Source organism: Tachypleus tridentatus, chromosome 9 (genome assembly GCF_004210375.1).
Source record: "Tachypleus tridentatus isolate NWPU-2018 chromosome 9, ASM421037v1, whole genome shotgun sequence".
Classification (NCBI taxonomy): Eukaryota; Metazoa; Arthropoda; class Merostomata; order Xiphosura; family Limulidae; genus Tachypleus; species Tachypleus tridentatus.
The window spans coordinates 18,659,804-18,681,414 of record NC_134833.1 but is presented as its reverse complement, the minus strand read 5'-3'; the positions used below and the strand labels follow the sequence as shown (position 1 = coordinate 18,681,414).

Below are 21,611 nucleotides of genomic sequence, written 5' to 3'. Positions count from 1 at the left end.
AGAGGTTAATTATGGTGATAATAACCATATTGCCTTGCGTTTTCAACGGACCGCAAACAAACTGGACGTACTAACTTACTGTAACAAACTGATGACAAAACCACAAAAGATCCATGTCCTCTGAGAACCGAACTCTGACACCTGATCCTGCTTCTTACAGAACTTATTGCAAACATAATTTATCGCTGCCACAAAAGGAAGCCATTGAAAGTAAAGGGCACATCGAAATGCCTCCTACAGTGCTGATTTATAGATGTGCAATGTGCTATCTTGGTCTTTCACACTTTTTTTTCAGACAAACACTTGACGATGAACAGACGCCAATGGCTGTCCGTGATAAAATTACACGCCAGAAGTATACGTAACAATTCGTCACGTGATAGACAGGAAGTAAGTATCGCTAAGGAAACGCAGGTTGTTTATAGAAACAAACCGTTTCAACTGATTTTTACCGCGTTTCCATCATATTGTTGCAGGTGTCGTAAGAACTTCGGGCTTTGACAAAATTTTTGTATTTCCGAAAAATTTCTAGAAGGCACTTGACTGTCTCTCTCAGTCATATGTATCCAGACTTGAAGAAAACGTACCACTCCTTTGGGGGAGCAATGACATTCACAAATACGTATCCTAAACTCTTATTTGGGGTAATGACGTAAAAGGACTATTTATCCTGCATGTAACGTCGCATTCTTAAGAACTAAACCGATTCTTTTTTGTTCCCACATGCTTGTTTTAGGTATTAGTGGCAAATAATTCTTGACATCATTCTGATCTGTAAATCTTTCATATAACACTTCACCAACTTCATTTGGTTCACGGCATAAGACTTGATGTTCGTGCAGTTCGATAATGTTAATAGTGCCCGATTAATAAGCGTTTATCACAGTTACAGCTTCCGAGGTTTACAGTATACTAACTATAGGAAACCAACAATATAAACCGTCTGTCGATGGTTCGGTTTATAAACGTTAAGGCTGGGTTCTAGAAATTTCAGTTGGCAGTAACACGCCAGAGCTTTCTTAAAATATATATTGTTGATTCTTACACTCGAGAATCTTCTACGAATTTCGAGAATTGGCGGAAATTTCGTAATACATAGTTAACAGTATAAGTACCATGCATTTCTAAGTATGTACTCAACTAAAACATTTATATTAAAATAAATAGTAGATCCGTTACAGGTGGTTAGATTCGAAGCAGCGATTCACAAATTGCGAATCGAGTGCCCTGACCACCAGGTCACTTAATGTAGATGACACCATAACTGTTATAATGAATACAGCGCCTACACCACTGCTATATCTGTTGTGTTCCAACTGGTTTGAAGTGATCTGGTAATGAAGGAAAGTTCTTGTCGGCACTGGATATGACAGATGTAGTATCTTGGACATATTATAACATATTTTATTTTGCTTTGACTTATAATTTCGAAGAACTGTTTCAGAAGTGATACTACTTCTTAGTAACGACACTTTTGATATAACTTTTACTAATTCACAACAACCTACTCTATTGGCTGGTACATCCACCATTCTAGTCGTAACTTACGAACAGTCTAAAGCAATTGAAACTTTGTCATTCACATTTAGTCAGGCGGTTAGGGCGCTCGACTTTCAGTTTGAGGGTTGCAGGTTCGAATCCCCGTTCTATCAAACATGCTCGCTCTTTCAACCACGGGGATATTATAATGTGACAGTCAATTCCACTATTTGTTGGTAAAAGAGTAAAGCAAGAGTTGGCGGAAGGTGGTGACGATTAGCTGCCTTCCCTCTATTCTTTCACTGCTAAATTAGGGACGACTAGCATAAATAGCCCTTATGTAGCCTTGGGTGAAATTCCAAACAAATCAAACCGTCTTTTCACCTCAGTGCGACAAATGACGTAAATGACCACTCATTTGATGCCTGATTTGCATAACATCGAATTGAACTGGACATTTCATAACGGTGGTTTTACCCTATCGTAGCTATGATAATAGCAATTTAGGTTATCGTTTGTTTGTTTTGGACTTCGCACAAAGCTACACAAGGGCTATCTACGCTAGTCGTCCCTAACTTAGCAGTTTAAAACTAGAGGGAAGGCAGCTAGTCATCACCACCCACCGCCAACTCTTGGGCTACTCTTTTACCAACGAATAGTGGGATTGATCGTCACATTATAAGGCCTCCACGGCTGAAAGAACGAGCATGTTTGGTGTGACGGGGTTTTGGACCCGCGACCCTCAGATTACGAGTCAAGCTTCTTAACCACCTGGCCATGCCGGACCGGTTATCATTTAGTTGCCTTGTGTGGCTTACACTTTTGGTAATACGCCTTCGATTCCCATCGGTGGACTCAGCAGATAGCCCGATGTGGCTTTGCTGTCAGAAAACACATACTTTTGGTAACACGCCAAGCCTTGTAAAATAACTGTTTTGCTCTTTACGTTAGCATAAGTTAATAAATAATGTATTGTGGCTAGATACTTATTAATCCACATTATTTAATATTTTACTATTCTGTACGTTTATGGTTAATTAAAGTTCGACTGTCGTAATGGCCATTTAAATCTTTTACGAGCAGGTGGAGTTAAATGGAAATTTTTATTAAGATTTAGCGCCATCTTAAGGGTGCACAGCCTTGACTTTGAGAAAGTTTAAGGTTCAAAATCCTATCCATGTCATTGGTTTATATTCGTTGTCAAAGAAGCCGCAATTTGTTTTTGCTGTTATTTAAGAAAGGAATTTATGTAAATCTCACATAAAACATCCGTGTCGATCACAGCGCCACCAGAGAAGGTGTCAAAATGTGTAATTTTAATTGCTAGCAAACCTGTTGTATGTTGGGATTACCCACTGCCGAGTTTTTTGAGATGTAAAAGGACTAGAAAGGAACTCTTGCCGGCGGCAGTTTAGGCCTAATTAGCACAAACTCCCTTGACGCGTATACATCATCTGCTATCTGACTTGGCATTGTTTCGGAATTTATATCCAAAGCAACGAGCTACGCCGCTACGCTAGTTTAGTTTGACGATTAGAAGTTTGTAATTAATAACACCATACTCTGTAATTCAAGGCCTTCTAGAAACGCCACAGTCCACATCAAAGCCTTCCGCACTTCCATTCATTGATGCTGCAAAAGCGAGTCCTTGCAAACTTTGCGCATGTTAGTGGCGCCATCTCACGGTAGTATTAGGAATATATTTATGCACGAAATAATGTTTGTTGAATATTGTTTTTTTTAATAAACATTACAGAAATTTAGTTACATGTAATATAAAATTATCGCTAAAATCAACAAAACATATTTACGATATTAAACTGAAGTAGACGAAAAAAAACTAATTGTTTGTCAGTGCGTTTAGTGTATGGCAAATAAAACGAGTAATTGGTTTGATAAATTAAGAATCGTGATTATTAATACAAAAGTATGAGAAACTTCGTGATATGTTTATCACAATAAAAAAAAAATCCCGTATTGAATGATATTGATATAATAATGTACATTTTTTGTCATTTCTAATCTAATATTATTTTTGCGAAAACCCTGAAAAATTCCGAATGAATATAACAAGGGTGCTTATAGAAACATTGAAACGTTCTTATATGCAGTTGAAATTAAGCCAAGGATTATATATATGTGCGTGTATGTTGACCCCAATTCTTTTCCCGGGCAATATCTACTTGAATCTAGAAGTATCGATTTACTTCCTTTCCAAGAAGTTTCGCTGTATTCAACTCTTAACAGACAAGCTGTTGAAGGAAAGCCAAAAGGGCGTGGTGCTTTTTTCACCACGTTTGTATTAAACAGAGAATTTTATGAGTAGAACGTGGATTGTGTGTCTAAACAACCTGTCACGTTGGTCAGAGTTAACGTTTGATAACACACTGTGTTAACAGCCAGTGTTTCCATAGTCACATTTTTCAGGCTTTATGAAGATGGAAGGATACAAACGCGCACGCACACACACACACACACACACATACATGTGTCCGACGTTCTTTACGTACGAAAAATGAGTGTAAGGTTATTAGACGTAAACACGTTACTATGTATGTATTTAGGACTAACTCTTAAGTGTGTTATTAACTTCTTGGACAGTCACTTGATCTGCTCAGTATTAAGTTACTAGGGCTGGAGTTGAATTTTCTCGAATGGCATGGTTTGCGTCTCTCCTTTCTTCTCGACAAAAAAACCAAAACCAAACTATTGTGGAATTATATTCATCACATATTTAGTGTTTGGAAAGAAAACTGATACGTTTTTTTTTTTTTTTCATAGAGCTACAAGGAATTAATTTACAGGTCCGGCCATTGGTTGAAAAAAATTAATGCGGAATTTTTTACATAAAGAGCTGTTTGATAAAAAAGTTTATTTTTTCATAGTGGATAATATGCTTACTGTAGTGTTCATTTTTATATTGCTATTCATGCGCTAATAGATAAGCATTAGGTTAAGTTAGCTCTTTATATCAACTTAATTTATTCTTTATACGATTACTTGAAAGATTAAACATTTAGTGGATTATTTGAAAAGCAGTTAGTTTAGAGATCACATTATTTTTTTACTTTGTGTCTCTTTAAGTAAAACATTCCATGATGAACAATTATTCATGAGAATAAGGAATACATTACGTCTTCCTGTTCATGCCGAAAAGCTCTACACTTGTTATGGTGTTAAACAGTGAAACGTATCATAAAGTATTCTATATTTTCATTTCAAGCTGTTTCAAACTTTATTCTAGAGTACATTTTATAATATAACTTCTTTATCTTTAAACCATAAAACATCTATAGAGGTTTGGCACGGCCAGGTAGTTAAGGCACTCAACTCGTAATCTGAGGGTCGCGGGTTCGAATTCTCGTCACTCCAAATATACTTGCCCTTTCAGCTGTGGGGTCGTTATAAAGTGACGGTCAATCCCATTATTCGTTAGTAAAATAGTAGCCCAAGAGCTGTCGATGGATGGTTATAACTAGCTGCTTTCCATCTAGTCTTACACTGCTGAATTAGGGGCGGCTAGCGCAAATAGCCCTTGTGTAGCTTTGCGCGAGATTCAAAACATCTAAGCTTTCTGCGACCAAGTAAAACTAGTACACTGGAACAACCATCGCTTTTCACATTTGACGATTTGTTCTCTGAAATGCGTTATTTATTTTTTTATAAAGCTAGACTTTTTACAATCTGAGGAGCATCGTTTTTTACGACAATTGATTGTATTCTCTAAGAAACGTTGTGTTTTGTAGCACTTGAATATTTATACTCTGATAAACAGTTGATTAGAAAACCTAAGTATTTGTACGCTGAGAAATATTTATTTTATCCTAATGAGAGTGTTGATTGAATACGTTTTATACATAATTTAGATAATTTATGCTATTTTTATGAGCTGAATTAATACATTTCTATAATTTTTAAAACTCGAATTATTTATTGGGAAACATAAAAATGTCTTTATTTAGTACCTATTAGAAACTACAAAAAATTCAATTACAGAAAAGTTATATAACCTGAGTGAGTTATCCATTCCTGTCTCCAGCTCATTCTGATTTAATAATAAATTACCTGAGTGAGTTATCCATTCTTTTTTCCAGCTCATTTTGAATTAATAATAAATTACCTGAGTGAGTTATCCATTCTTGTCTCCAGCTCATTCTGAATTAATAATAACTTACCTGAGTGAGTTATCCATTCTTGTCTCTAGCTCATTCTGAATTAATAATAAGTTACCTGAGTGAGTTATCCATTCTTGTCTCTAGCTCATTCTGATTTAATTATACATTACCTGAGTGAGTTATCCATTCTTGTCTCTAGCTCATTCTGATTTAATTATACATTACCTGAGTGAGTTATCCATTCTTGTCTCTAGCTCATTCTGATTTAATTATACATTACCTGAGTGAGTTATCCATTCTTGTCTCTAGCTCATTCTGATTTAATTATACATTACGTGAGTGAGTTATCCATTCTTGTCTCTAACTCATTCTGATTTAATAATACATTACGTGAGTGAGTTATCCATTCTTGTCTCTAACTCATTCTGATTTAATAATACATTACGTGAGTGAGTTATCCATTCTTGTCTCTAGCTCATTCTGATTTAATTATACATTACCTGAGTGAGTTATCCATTCTTGTCTCTAGCTCATTCTGATTTAATAATACATTACCTGAGTGAGTTATCCATTCTTGTCTCTAACTCATTCTGATTTAATTATACATTACCTGAGTGAGTTATCCATTCTTGTCTCTAACTCATTCTGATTTAATTATACATTACCTTTATTATTCGTTGTTGTTTTAAATCTTGGCAAGTCGATAAACCATTCATTTTCAGAGAAATAACTGGAAATAATTCATCTGAGTAGAACTGAAATATGTTGTTACTGTATGTTTCGAAAAGAATTAGTCCAGATACCCGCAGCATCTTGTAAAGATACAGCTATGAGAAACATACAAACCAAGTGGTAGCTGAAACCGATATTCAGAAGTTGACATATTTAAATCATTTGGGTTATCAAGTTCTTCACTGTCTGCTTACAACTGAAAAAAATTAAATGAAATATATAAAACCATGATTACTTTAAAAAATCAAAGTAAACAATGAAACATGATGTGTTTTGCAAGTCTTCCTTCGAGTGCAGTTAGGGATTCATTGTTCCCTATTAACAGTATATGTCTTCCAGTCTCAGTTATGGACAACTAAGTTCTACTCAACGAAAAAGAATCAAAAACTGAACATTCTTTCATACCGCCTGTGTTGTTTTTTGTATCAAAGCCTGATCAAACTATCTGCTATGTTCACCAACAGTAATTGAACCTCTGATATTAAGCGTTGTAAATCCGAAGACTTACCGCTGTTCCATTGAGGGGACACTTTTTATTAGGGTGTTTTAAAAATGGATGTAAAATGATGATTCACTCTGTGAAAAGGAATATTAGACCCCCCTCTCTTGGTGTGCCAATAAATATTGATTCATTTTGTTAGAAAAGGCACTGGATCCCCTCTTGTTGTTACAAAAAGTGTATTAAATCATGAGAAAGAACATAAAATTCCATCTAATGGTTCAGAGATACGTTAGAGGATTTATAAAGCTAAAATTTGGGACTCGATCTGCACGATGGGCACATTATAGACAGACACTACTGCGCAGTCATGCATTTAACACGAGAAAATTTGCTTATTTTGAATTTCGCGCCAAGCTACACGATGGCTATCTGTGCTATTCATCCATGATTTAGTAGTGGAAGACAGCTAGTCACCACCACCCAACGCCAACTCTTAGGCTACACTTTTTCCAACGAATAGTGGAATTGACTGTCACATTATAATGCCCCCACGTCTGGAAGGGTTAGCATGTTTGATGGAACGGGAATTCGAACCCGCGACCCTCAGATTGCGAGTCGAGCGCTATAACCGTCTGGTCATGCCGGGCAAACACGAGAAAAAACAACAACGCATTTCTAAGCTTAAAAATACAGAGAAAACACCAATTGAACAAAATGCTTGTAGAATTTATTTACTGAACTAAATGTATTGATGACAATTGTCACCGGTGGGACAGTAGTAAGTTTACGGACTTACAAAGCTAAAATTCATGGTTCAGTTACCCGCAGTATAATAGCAGATAGTTCAATGTGACTTTTCTCTAAGAAATAAACAAACAATAATAATCAGTAGACATGCAAGTGGTTTCAAAACTTGTTATCCCTTCACACCAAACATGTTCGCCCTTTTAGCCGTATGGGCGTTAGAATTTTATGGTCAATCCTACTATTCATTTGTAAAAGAGTGGCTCACGAGTTGGCGGTGGGTGGTAATAACTATCTGCCTTTCCTCTCGTCTTACACTGCAAAATTAGGGACGGTTAGTACAGATAACTCTCTTGTAGCTTCCCGCGAAATTAAAAAAAACAAACAAACAAACAAAGAAAACTTTTGTTACTGGCTTGCCTCTAAAGCACTTCAACATTTCAAGTTGTAGTTTCATTGCTTTAATTAATAAAGAAGTGTAAACACTTGATTGGAAAATTGTCGTATACCTTGTTTGTCAAGTATAAGTAAAATTAAAGTAGAATCGCGGAATAAGTTGATTAAATTTGAGTTGAAATGCTTTTTCAACCACTAGAGGGCACATAATTTAAATTATAAATTTAGGGCTTGTTTGTTTGTAGTTAAGCCTAATAAATCCTCAGACTTACTGCTGAATCAACAGAGGGATTAAATTTATAGAACTGTGTATTTTAATTTATCTAATAATTAATACTAATTTCTATACCACTTTATGATAGATTAAATGCCACCTGTAAAACTCTAAGTGGATTTATAATCCACGTTTTATCACAAGGGCGAGTAGTTACGATTGTGACTCCTACATGAAATCGGATGAAATGTTTAAAATTTAAGTCCACGAAAACAAAAACAGATGCACGTGACAGTGTTTTTGTTAGTTTTTTTTTCGTATTCTCAAAGAATCGCAAATATTAGGCAGGTTGTAGCACTGTCTGTGTAGATATAACCCGGATTTTCGATCGAAATTGTCTTTCAAGTACCTTCTCAATAGGTCTTTAAAGCTTTACAATACTGTACATTGTTTCCTTTTACAACAATATCTGTGTAATGACTGAGTCACAAATTCTTATGTCTGTAAATATCAAAGTAAAAATTTTAATTTCTTGTTATTATTTGTTCTGCTTCTTCATTCTTACTTCTTTACTACGGGATTGCTGAAATCCAAGATAATGGCCTCAACAAATTTCAATGTTTGTTTGTTTGTTACGCACGCCTTAACACGCTTGGCCATGCCGGGCCCCAATTTCAATGAGGTTACATAGTTTTAAATGGGGTGCCCGCTTTTATAAGTATTACTAGGGCTCGGCATGTCCAGGTGAGTTAAGGAGTTCGACTCGTAATCTGAGGGTCGCGGGTTCGAATCCCCGTCACACCAAACATGCTCGCCCTTTCAGCCGTGGGAGCGTTATAATGTGACGGTCAATCCCACTATTCCTTGGTAAAAGAGTAGCCCAAGAGTTAGCGGTAGGTGGTGATGATTAACAGCCTTCCCTCTAGTCTTACATTGCTAAATTAGGGACGGCTAGTGTAGATAGCCCTTGAGTAGCTTTGCGCGAAATTCAAAACAAACGAACAATAACTGCTAGTAATTAAAAATAAATCATAATTCTCGTGTAAATGATGTTATCATTACCCCTTGTAACTAGCTTCCTTACAGACATTTGGTGTTCCTTTTAAAATCGTAACTACAGGATGTAACGGTAAATACCAGCTAAATGATTGGTCAACAATAAATCTTACAGCTGGAACGTCATTGTATTTAGAACTTGGTTATAAATACAACCTTTCCATGTCTACTGAAACACTGCATTATAAAACAACTAAAGAAAAACCATTCAAAACAGGAAGAATATGAAAGGATGGCTAATATGAATCTTTCAAACCTAATGTAAACAAGATGGTAGGGATGGTATTTATATCATATCCACATAATACCACAGACAAAAATTAAGATATAGTATATATATATATATCGCCACTCGGTTTAATTTATCGTATTTTTATTTACACTCTGTGCCCTCCTTATAGTTACCTTCTTTGTAAAAGTTTTATTTTTCCTTTACTTGCTAGAAATGTATTAACTATTCATCTGGGAACAAAGTCTAACCAACCAACGTCTAAAAAGTAGAAGTGTATTGTATGCCAGCAAGAGGATTACACATTCGTTTTAGGCTTACCAGAATCAAATGAAACAACTGTATTGGAATGACTGTATTTTATTTGCTATAAAATTTCGTTATGTCCTGAATAATCTTTTTTTTTGTCGTTTCCGACTTGAGTTGACACCTGTCTAACTGCATAAATCAATTATATGGACAACTTGTATTTAAAAACAATCGTTTTTTTTATCAATTAGGGTGATGGACTCCCAATATGAGAGTCGTGGATTCACATCCCTGTCACCGAACACACACTCACCTTTTCAGCTGTAGGGGTGTTATAATGTGCAGTTAATCCCACCATTTGATGTTGAAAGTGTAGCCCAAGAGTTGGTGGTAGGTGGTGTTGATTAGCTGCCTTCCATGTTGTTTACTACTGCCAAGTTCGGGACGGCTAACGCAGATAGCCCTCGTGGAATTCGAAACCAAACCAGAGCAAAATATTTGTTTAAAAATAAATTCGTGTCATCAAGGAAAATCTCTGTCGAGTGAGTTTCGCTGAATTGTCATTGTGGATATTAAAACTGAAATTGTTAAATATACACCATCGGTTACATTGTGGATATTAAAACTGAAATTGTTAATTAAATATACACCATCGGTTACAGTTTAGACACTTTTACATATGAATTGTCTTCTGTTACGAATTGCCCGGCAGGTGAGTTAAGGCGTTCGACTCGTAATCTGAAGGTCGCGGGTTCGAATCCCGGTCGCATCAAACATGCTCGCCCTTTCAGCCGTGGGGTGTTATAATGTGACGGTCAATCCCACTATTCGTTGGTAAAAGAGTAGCCCAAGAGTTGGCGGTGGGTGATGATGACTAGCTACCTTCCCTCTAGTCTTACACTGTTAAATTAGGGACGTCTAGCGCAGATAGCCCTCGAGTAGCTTTGCACGAAATTAAAAAAAAAACTGTTACAAATTATCAACGCATGCGCAGAGCATTCATATAGTTGGTAAATTTCCAGAAAAGAAAAGACAAACAAAATAATAGTGAAATAAAGTGTGGAATTCACTGCTGGACTAATTTACATAGCAACAAAAGGTGTCATCTTTAAAAGTCCAAGCAGGTCCTGTATGTTGAGATGTAAACACAGTCAGATTTAAAAAAAAAACAAAAAAAAAACTGAAAAATGGTATCGCTGAGAGTTCTAGGAAATTAATTCGATCTCAAGCCAGACCCGATTTGTAAGTACCGCCCATCTGTTATTACAGTGCCCCACACTCATGAATCACGTGTCTCTAGAGTGACCCTGTTGGTGAACTTTAATGTTCGCCACCTTTGCAGAAGGTTTTTTTAAAAAAAATCTTAACTCTTGTCCGACCTCTGATATACCAATCAGGCGGTTAAACTTGTAATAAAGACTTCTTTGATTTAAGAATCAAAGCGTTCAATTCCCGGAAGCCTACTGTTATCACTGGTGACAGATTGAACTGTTTGAAAGGAGAGAAGATTCCTCAAAGCGACATCTATCGGGTAGAGCTGATATCACTCGACGCCACTTTATCACTGAGGTGTAGAATGTGCTGATGGATTATTTAGAAAATAAATCGCTGATTTAAGTCGAGAAAGAGTTAGATTCGAGGTTCAAAAAGATAGTTTTATGAAATTGAGTTAATACCTACGTCATCCACGAGTTTAGAGTGATAATCGGATTTTTTATTTATTTATTATTATTTTAAAATCTTTAAGAAAAGAAAACTTTCCGTCTGGACCAACCTCGATGACAGGTTGATTGTCGACAGGACACGATTTTCGTGATAAAACCCTGTCACTCGAGTCCGATGCATTACGCCCAGTTCCTGATGTTTTTCATAGTTCGTTGTCAATGGTTGGTACTTTGTGAATGAAATAAATGAATTATTCGTCCAGTTACTCGTGACGTTAGCGAATTAATGTGACGTCTGTGAAGTGATAAGAAAAACAAAACTAAACAGAAAACATATTTATCACGAGACCGTGTTATAAAATGATGTAATTTAACTCGCACTAGAAACACGATGTTAAAAATTAAGAAAAGAACACAAGGTTAGTTTAGTGAATAATATACACTGTTTTTAATGAACAGATGTCACTTTCTAGGAAGTGTAGAAGTAGCTAATTTAAGCCGGAACTTCCATCTTAAACATCTTCCGTATTAGGAATTTCATTCTGATGAAACATCTACCCATATTCGTAACTTTTATCTAACTTCTCTTTACAACAAATGCAGAAATTTAACTGCAAATAAATCAGTAACTTACCACTAGAAACATCTTTCAATGGTAACTTTTCCCTTAAGCCTTTTTTTTTTTTTTATAATACAATACATTAGGCTTAGCTACTTAACACAAACGGTGTAATTGTTGGATTAGTAGTAAATAAATTATTTTGTTTCATTACTTTAAAATGATGACATAGTTTGAATCGCAGATCAAGCACAGATCTTTCGAGTTTCAGATCCGTAGTACACTCTAGCTGAAGCCATCTTTCCCAGAATATTGTTATAACAATGCGATATAACTCAATCTTCCTTCAACTTTGTGATATAGATTAAATGGATTATTTCGATATATTATAGATAAACTGAAACTCTAATAAAATAAACACATGTTAATTAAAAAAAAACAACAACATTAAAGCCTCGCAGGTTAGTTGAACTTCATTCTTGGAAGCTATTTCTAAAAGAAAATAAAACAACAATAATAATGAATATTATATTTTTTTTTACTGGTTCGACGATTTTTTCTAAAGCTTTTTCCCTGAATACATTATGTTAACACAATATTCAAAGAAATTTCAAATCACTTATTCTTGCCATCACACTTGCTAGACTGAATTAATATTGAAATAATGCTATATTAAAATTCATTAGGATCATGGCCAGGTGCGTTAAGGCGTTCGACTCGTAATCTGAGGGTCGCGGGTTCGAATCCCCGTCGCACCATACATGTTCGGCCTTTCAGCCGAAGGGGTCTTATGATGTGACGGTCAACTCACTGCTAGTTGGCGGTGTGTGGTGATAACTAGTTGCCTTCCCTCTAGTTTATCAGTGCTAAATTAGGAACGGCTGGAGTAGATAGCCCTCGTTTAGCTTTGTGCGAAATTGCAAACGAACAAACAATTCATTAGAATCATAATTAACTTTCCGGCCGATGTCGCTAGTAGTAGCGCGTGAGTAGCCAATTACTTTCGGAATTTTTTTGACTGTCGTGTATGGGAATATAATACTTGAAATAAACGTAGTAATTCCGTTAGATTCTCTTAGTTTCTCACAAGCGTTTGAAACCTAAAAAAAAAACACTGGCATAAAATAATAACGGTATATGTAGTCCAGTTTAATAAGCTTTACTAAGGTTTCCTGAGCTGCACAAACAACCATGAAGTATTCGCCATGTGGACCAAAGATATTAAAACTAATGGTGTGATTACACAACGAAATCTTACGAGTTTTGTTGAAACGATTGTATCCATTCAAGTTAAGCACAAATCTCAACAATGGGCTATCTATTTTCTGCCCATCACGAGAATTAAACCCCGATTTCTAGGATTGTAAGTCCGTAGACGTACTGTGCTGCTAGGTGTGGTTCAATTTTTGAAAGGAAAACGTGGATGTAAATTGCGTAATGATATAATCTCCTTATACCAACGTGTGACTATCCTATGAGGGATGGTCGATACAACACAGAGGCGTATCTTTGGGATAGCGAAAAGCACGTGTCACTTTTGTTTTTAAAAGACTGCTCAATAAAGGGTCCCTAGGACTCTTAAGGCAACAGAGAATTGTATTTTGTTTGTTTGTGTTTCGTGTGCTAATGCATTTAAGTAATAATAAAAAAAACTATCATGAAATTGTGAACTACAGTTGCTAAGTAATTCACTGTAATAAGAAATAATTCATACAAAAAAGAACCACAAAATAACCTCAAGTGCCTTTAGAAGGTGTAACTTCTTTCTCATGGATTTACTTGAAAATTAAAAAGTTGAACAGTGTGTATTGAAACGCTATCCCAAAACAATAACATTGTCATTTTTGACGTTTTCATTTCGCTCCGGCATGGCCAGGAGGTTAGGAGGCGCTATGAGGGTATTGGGTTCGAATCCCCGCCCCACCAAACGTGCTCGTTTTTTTTAGCCGTGAGAGCATTCTATATATAATATGGCCGTCAATCTCACTATTCATTGGTAGAAGAGTAGCCCAAGAGTTGGCGGTGGGTGGTGCTGACTAGCTGCCTTCCCTCTGGTCTTTAAATTAGGGACGGAAAGCCCTCGTGTAGCTATGGGCGAAATTCAAAACAAATTACACTTTTGCTTCTGATCTTTTACCGTAACTGAATTCTTATGTATGTAAGGATATTATATGAGGTTATGTTATTTGAGGAAGGTCACCTACTCTTCACCTTTGCCTTCTTTTACTGATCTGCATGTGTTTTGGTTAATGAACTCGTCCTACACAAAACATAGGTAACATATCTTAATTTCTGTTATTTGTTTCAAGACTTTAAGTATTATGGAATATATCCCCCCTCTGATTTGGAATGCAGTTCAAGTGTTCACAGCTAAATGAGTCATGGTATTGCACTCGTGGATTTATTATGCTGTACATTTAGCGTAGTATTGCACTCGTGGATTTATTATGCTGTACATTTAGCGTAGTATTTTGCACGTGGATTTAGCATGGTATGTATTTAGTGTGGTATTTTGCACGCGGATTTAGCATGGTATGCATTTAGTGTGGTATTTTGCACGCGGATTTAGCATGGTCTGCATTTAGTTCGACATTATACTCGTGGATTTATTATGGTGTACATTTAGTGTGGTATTTTGCACGTGGATTTAGCATAGTATACATTTAGTGTGGTATTTTGCACGCGGATTTAGCATGGTCTGCATTTAGTTCGACATTATACTCGTGGATTTATTATGGTGTACATTTAGTGTGGTATTTTGCACGTGGATTTAGCAAAGTATACATTTAGTGTGGTATTTTGCACGCGGATTTAGCATGGTCTGCATTTAGTTTGACATTATACTCGTGGATTTATTATGGTGTACATTTAGTGTGGTATTTTGCACGCGGATTTAGCATAGTATACATTTAGTGTGGTATTTTGCACGTGGATTTAGCATAGTATACATTTAGTGTGGTATTTTGCACGCGGATTTAGCATGGTCTGCATTTAGTTCGACATTATACTCGTGGATTTATTATGGTGTACATTTAGTGTGGTATTTTGCACGTGGATTTAGCATAGTATACATTTAGTGTGGTATTTTGCACGTGGATTTAGCATAGTATACATTTAGTGTGGTATTTTGCACGCGGATTTAGCATGGTCTGCATTTAGTTCGACATTATACTCGTGGATTTATTATGGTGTACATTTAGTGTGGTATTTTGCACGTGGATTTAGCATAGTATACATTTAGTGTGGTATTTTGCACGCGGATTTAGCATGGTCTGCATTTAGTTTGACATTATACTCGTGGATTTATTATGGTGTACATTTAGTGTGGTATTTTGCACGTGGATTTATTATGCTGTACATTTAGCGTAGTATTTTGCACGTGGATTTAGCATGGTATGTATTAGTGTGGTATTTTGCACGCGGATTTAGCATGGTATGCATTTAGTGTGGTATTTTGCACGCGGATTTAGCATGGTCTGCATTTAGTTCGACATTATACTCGTGGATTTATTATGGTGTACATTTAGTGTGGTATTTTGCACGTGGATTTAGCATAGTATACATTTAGTGTGGTATTTTGCACGCGGATTTAGCATGGTCTGCATTTAGTTCGACATTATACTCGTGGATTTATTATGGTGTACATTTAGTGTGGTATTTTGCACGTGGATTTAGCAAAGTATACATTTAGTGTGGTATTTTGCACGCGGATTTAGCATGGTCTGCATTTAGTTTGACATTATACTCGTGGATTTATTATGGTGTACATTTAGTGTGGTATTTTGCACGCGGATTTAGCATAGTATACATTTAGTGTGGTATTTTGCACGTGGATTTAGCATAGCATACATTTAGTGTGGTATTTTGCACGCGGATTTAGCATGGTCTGCATTTAGTTCGACATTATACTCGTGGATTTATTATGGTGTACATTTAGTGTGGTATTTTGCACGTGGATTTAGCATAGTATACATTTAGTGTGGTATTTTGCACGTGGATTTAGCATAGTATACATTTAGTGTGGTATTTTGCACGCGGATTTAGCATGGTCTGCATTTAGTTTGACATTATACTCGTGGATTTATTATGGTGTACATTTAGTGTGGTATTTTGCACGTGGATTTAGCATAGTATACATTTAGTGTGGTATTTTGCACGCGGATTTAGCATGGTCTGCATTTAGTTTGACATTATACTCGTGGATTTATTATGGTGTACATTTAGTGTGGTATTTTGCACGTGGATTTAGCATAGTATACATTTAGTGTGGTATTTTGCACGTGGATTTAGCATAGTATACATTTAGTGTGGTATTTTGCACGCGGATTTAGCATGGTCTGCATTTAGTTTGACATTATACTCGTGGATTTATTATGGTGTACATTTAGTGTGGTATTTTGCACGCGGATTTAGCATAGTATACATTTAGTGTGGTATTTTGCACGCGGATTTAGCATGGTCTGCATTTAGTTTGACATTATACTCGTGGATTTATTATGGTGTACATTTAGTGTGGTATTTTGCACGTGAATTTAGCATAGTATACATTTAGTGTGGTATTTTGCACGTGGATTTAGCATAGTATACATTTAGTGTGGTATTTTTCACGCGGATTTAGCATGGTCTGCATTTAGTTCGACATTATACTCGTGGATTTATTATGGTGCACATTTAGTGTGGTATTTTGCACGTGGATTTAGCATAGTATACATTTAGTGTGGTATTTTGCACGCGGATTTAGCATGGTCTGCATTTAGTTCGACATTATACTCGTGGATTTATTATGGTGTACATTTAGTGTGGTATTTTGCACGTGGATTTAGCATGGTATACATTTAGTGTGGTATTTTGCACGCGGATTTAGCATGGTATGCATTTAGTGTGGTATTTTGCACGTGGATTTAGCATGGTGTACATTTAGTGTGGTATTTTGCACGCGGATTTAGCATGGTATGCATTTAGTGTGGTATTTTGCACGTGGATTTAGCATGGTGTAAATTTAGTGTGGTATTTTGCACGCGGATTTAGCATGGTATGTATTTAGTTTGACATTATACTCGTGGATTTATTATGGTGTACATTTAGTGTGGTATTTTGCACGTGGATTTAGCATAGTATACATTTAGTGTGGTATTTTGCACGCGGATTTAGCATGGTCTGCATTTAGTTCGACATTATACTCGTGGATTTATTATGGTGTACATTTAGTGTGGTATTTTGCACGTGGATTTAGCATGGTATACATTTAGTGTGGTATTTTGCACGCGGATTTAGCATGGTATGCATTTAGTGTGGTATTTTGCACGTGGATTTAGCATGGTGTACATTTAGTGTGGTATTTTGAATGTGGATTTAGCATGGTGTACATTTAGTGTGGTATTTTGCACGCGGATTTAGCATGGTATGCATTTAGTGTGGTATTTTGCACGTGGATTTAGCATGGTGTACATTTAGTGTGGTATTTTGCACGTGGATTTAGCATGGTATGTATTTAGTGTGGTATTTTAGAAAATGAAAGCGAGCATAGAAAGTTTCGTTCATTTCGATGTTTTTGTTTTTTTAAAACCTCACGAACATGTTCTACAAGTTCTACACTGCACACTTGTATGACCTCACGAACATGTTCTACAAGTTCTACACTGCACACTTGTATGACCTCACGAACATCTTCTACAAGTTCTACACTGCACACTTGTATGACCTCACGAACATGTTCTACAAGTTCTACACTGCACACTTGTAAGACCTCACGAACATGTTCTACAAGTTCTACACTGCACACTTGTATGACCTCACGAACATCTTCTACAAGTTCTACACTGCACACTTGTATGACCTCACGAACATCTTCTACACTGCACACTTGTATGACCTCACGAACATGTTCTACAAGTTCTACACTGCACACTTGTATTCACACGAGTATTCACCCTAAAACTTCACACGAGTTCCTCCACTGGTTACATGAAGGTGTCTCCGTTCTTATCCCTTCTTATTTATCGTTATTGGCCAATCGTACAAACCACAAAGCATGATGAAACTACTCGATTGGTTCAATAATGATTGACACTGCAGCTGTTAAATAACTGGCCCTCGTGATTTTGTAGCCAGGAAGGACTAATGTCCTCAGGTCATTATTTGGTTCATTGTAAGAATATTTAATGTATGTTTAGATGAAATAAGTCGTGGCATGACTGCTTTGTGATAGTACCATGGGAAACGTGAGGGGTTGGATAAAAAACAAAGAAAACCAGATTAAATAATACAAACACTGAGTACCGACAGAAGGTTCATCATCTGTGTCATCTTTAATTCTGGCTTGTACCTTGTTTTAAATGTCTGTTCACTATTCTTAACACTACATGTCATGTGAAAGTTCTTACCTGAAATCACCGTCAGCGAACACCTGGGTAAAATTTAATATTAGCTTAAGTAAATGGTCAAATAATTGTAGTAAAGGTTTCTAATGCTGCAATCAGAGCTTCAGAACAAATATTGTTTGTTTGTTTTTGAATTTCGCGCAAAGCTACACGAGAGTTGGCGGTGAGTGGTAATGACTAGCTGCTTTCCCTCTAGTCTTACACTGCAAAATTAGGGACGAAAGCTATTCGTTACCACCCACCGCCAACCCTTTGGCTATTCTTTTACCAACGAACAGTGGGATTGACCGTGACATTATAACGCCCCTACGGCTGAAAGGGCGAGCATGTTTGGCGCGACGGAGATGCGAACCCGCGACCCTCAGATTACGAGTCGCACGCCTTAACACGCTTGGCCATGCCGGGCCAGGCCTTTGCTTTAGTTTATTGTAGAATCCCCTAGTAACATAGAGAGCACACACACAAAAATCAACAAACAAAAATGGTTGGTTTGAATGTTAAAAAAACAACAACAATTACATAAGGGCTATCTGCGCTAGCCGTCCCTAATTTTTGCAATGAAAGGCTAGAGGGAAGGAAACTAGTCATTACCACTCACTACCAACTCTTCTGCCAACGAATAATGAGATTGACTGTAACATCATAACATCCCAAGGCTGTTAATGCAAACACTGTAACCAAAACACATTAAAACGAACAAAGTAACATAAACGTAGTAATACAACACTGTGAACAAAATACAGTAATACGAACACACTAACACAAACATAAGCGCAGTAATATTGTAAACAATTTCTAATATTCTGTGGCGTATTGTACAGATGTAGATTTTGTCTTACTAGATTTCTACGATTCTTATACATTCATAAAAAATGTGAATACGAGATTTTTGAGAGAAATGAGTTCTTTTCATCTTAATTTAGTCCCCACTTTTCTCCACCCCCCCCCAAAAAAAATTGTCGTATCTTAAGGAACGGGTACATAAAAAAATCTATAACCTGGAAATAAAATAGTCATGTTTTTAATCAACATATTCGTGTTTTTTTAAAATATAGTTGCTGTAGTCACGCCCCCTACCGTCTTGATTTTCTTATTTATTTATTTACTTATCACCAAGCGAATGCTTTCTCGGTTGCATTAAAAATTACCTCCACGTATACAAAAAAACTAGAAACTGAGAATTTATTGCAAACTGTAAAACATACGAATTTATTTCATGAATTCAGATTGTACGTGACAGCTACGAATAAATTCTAGTGCGTAATCCGAGGTTCGAACCTTTGATTCTGGACTATTAATTTCACATCATGTCACTGTGAAATACAGTGTCATTATAAACAGACAAATATTGTCATTTAATGTTGATGTATAAAAGATATATCGATTTATTTATATTATTAAAACAAAATGGTTACGCCTTTGGAGAAACGATTTGATAATACAATTTCGTACAGTACTGTGACTAGTGAAGTGATATTGAAAATAAAAACTCCAATACAAGCAGAGTGTACTATGATAAATAACTTGTTTATGAAAATAAAATGCGTGAGAATAACTTGGTTTATGAACCTGTACGTTACTTACTACTGTATATGGCTGGTATTACACAAAGTTGAATAACAGGTGTATGAAAACAAGTCGATATATTATATGCGTGAGAACATTTAGTTCTATATACCTCCATATATGGCAGGCACAGTTCTATATAACACGTGCCAAGCAGCCAGAACGCACCTCTAATAAGTTGTTACCAGGGGTAAAAACACGGCCAGAATAATTGTAAGTTATGAGTTTTCGTAATACCCCTAATAAAGGTATAGCTGTTCTGTGATATCCCTAAAAAAGGTACGACAGTTCTCTGATGCCACTAATAAAGGTATAGCTGTTCTGTGATACCCCTAATAAAGGTATAGCTGTTCTGTGATATCCCTAAAAAAGGTACGACAGTTCTCTGATGCCACTAATAAAGGTACGAAAGTTCTGTGATACCTCTAATAAAGGGTACAGCTGTTCTGTGATACCTCTAATAAAGGTATAGCTGTTCTGTGATACCCCTAATTAAAGGTATAGCTGTTCTGTAATACCCACTAAAGACTTCCACCTAGAAATGAATAAAAACCCTATAACCCGAGCGCTTTCGAAGGATGAACTTTCCTTCTTCAGGGGCAAATTGGGCTTCTGTCTAGGTTAGTTTTTAGGTGCCTGATTGTTTAAAAATAAAGGTTTATATAGATATTTAATGATGTTTACTACTAACCGGAGAAGGAACGTGCCCACGACCTTCACTGTTATGATACTAAGTTATTTTTCTTTATTTTCATAAAGTCGCTTGACTACAATAACATAAAAAAAAATTGGGGTCTGGGGATTGTAGAAACACGCCTACCGCCGTTGAGAAACATCGTACGAAACTCATAAAGATGAATAACTTCAATCAGTGAAGATGGTAGTTAATGAAGGTATATAACATCCAATAATATTCTGCTCTGATCTTTTGATCTATAACGTCATCAAGTACTAAAAATAACATCTGTTTACAAATATGTTCTGAGTATTTATGTAGATACTACGACTTAAAATGGGGTCTTACAAGCCTTACCCTACCATAGTATTTGTGTTAAAACATTATATATATACAGTTTTTATGTAGATACTACGACTTAAGATGGGGTCTTACAAGCCTTACCCTACCATAGTATTTGTGTTAAAACATTATATATATACAGTTTTTATGTAGATACTACGACTTAAGATGGGGTCTTACAAGCCTTACCCTACCATAGTATTTGTGTTAAAACATTATATATATACAGTATTTATGTAGATACCACGACTTAAGATGGGGTCTTACAAGCCTTACCCAACCATAGTATTTGTGTTAAAACATTATATATATACAGTTTGTATGTAGATACTACGACTTAAAATGGGGTCTTACAAGCCTTACCCTACCATAGTATTTGTGTTAAAACATTATATATATACAGTTTTTATGTAGATACTACGACTTAAAATGGGGTCTTACAAGCCTTACCCTACCATAGTATTTGTGTTAAAACATTATATATATACAGTTTTTATGTAGATACTACGACTTAAGATGGGGTCTTACAAGCCTTACCCTACCATAGTATTTGTGTTAAAACATTATATATATACAGTATTTATGTAGATACCACGACTTAAGATGGGGTCTTACAAGCCTTACCCAACCATAGTATTTGTGTTAAAACATTATGTATATACAGTTTGTATGTAGATACTACGACTTAAGATGGGGTCTTACAAGCCTTACCCAACCATAGTATTTGTATTAAAACATTATATATATATACAGTTTTTATGTAGATAC

General features: G+C 36.0%; 1 long non-coding RNA gene across 2 annotated transcripts in view; it reads left to right on the top strand.

Annotated features, from left to right (window-relative positions):
• LOC143224802 (uncharacterized) overlaps positions 1-11,554 on the top strand; it is a 43,008-nt gene extending 31,454 nt beyond the window's left edge. Inside the window, exon 4 of one of the 2 annotated variants that reach the window (XR_013013448.1) lies at positions 9,908-11,554. This is a non-coding gene — a long non-coding RNA (uncharacterized LOC143224802). Of the gene's footprint in view, positions 1-9,621; positions 9,794-9,907 lie in introns of those variants that run through there. The other variant, XR_013013447.1, reaches the window with a different exon arrangement.
• Positions 11,555-21,611: the final 10,057 nt, after the last annotated feature.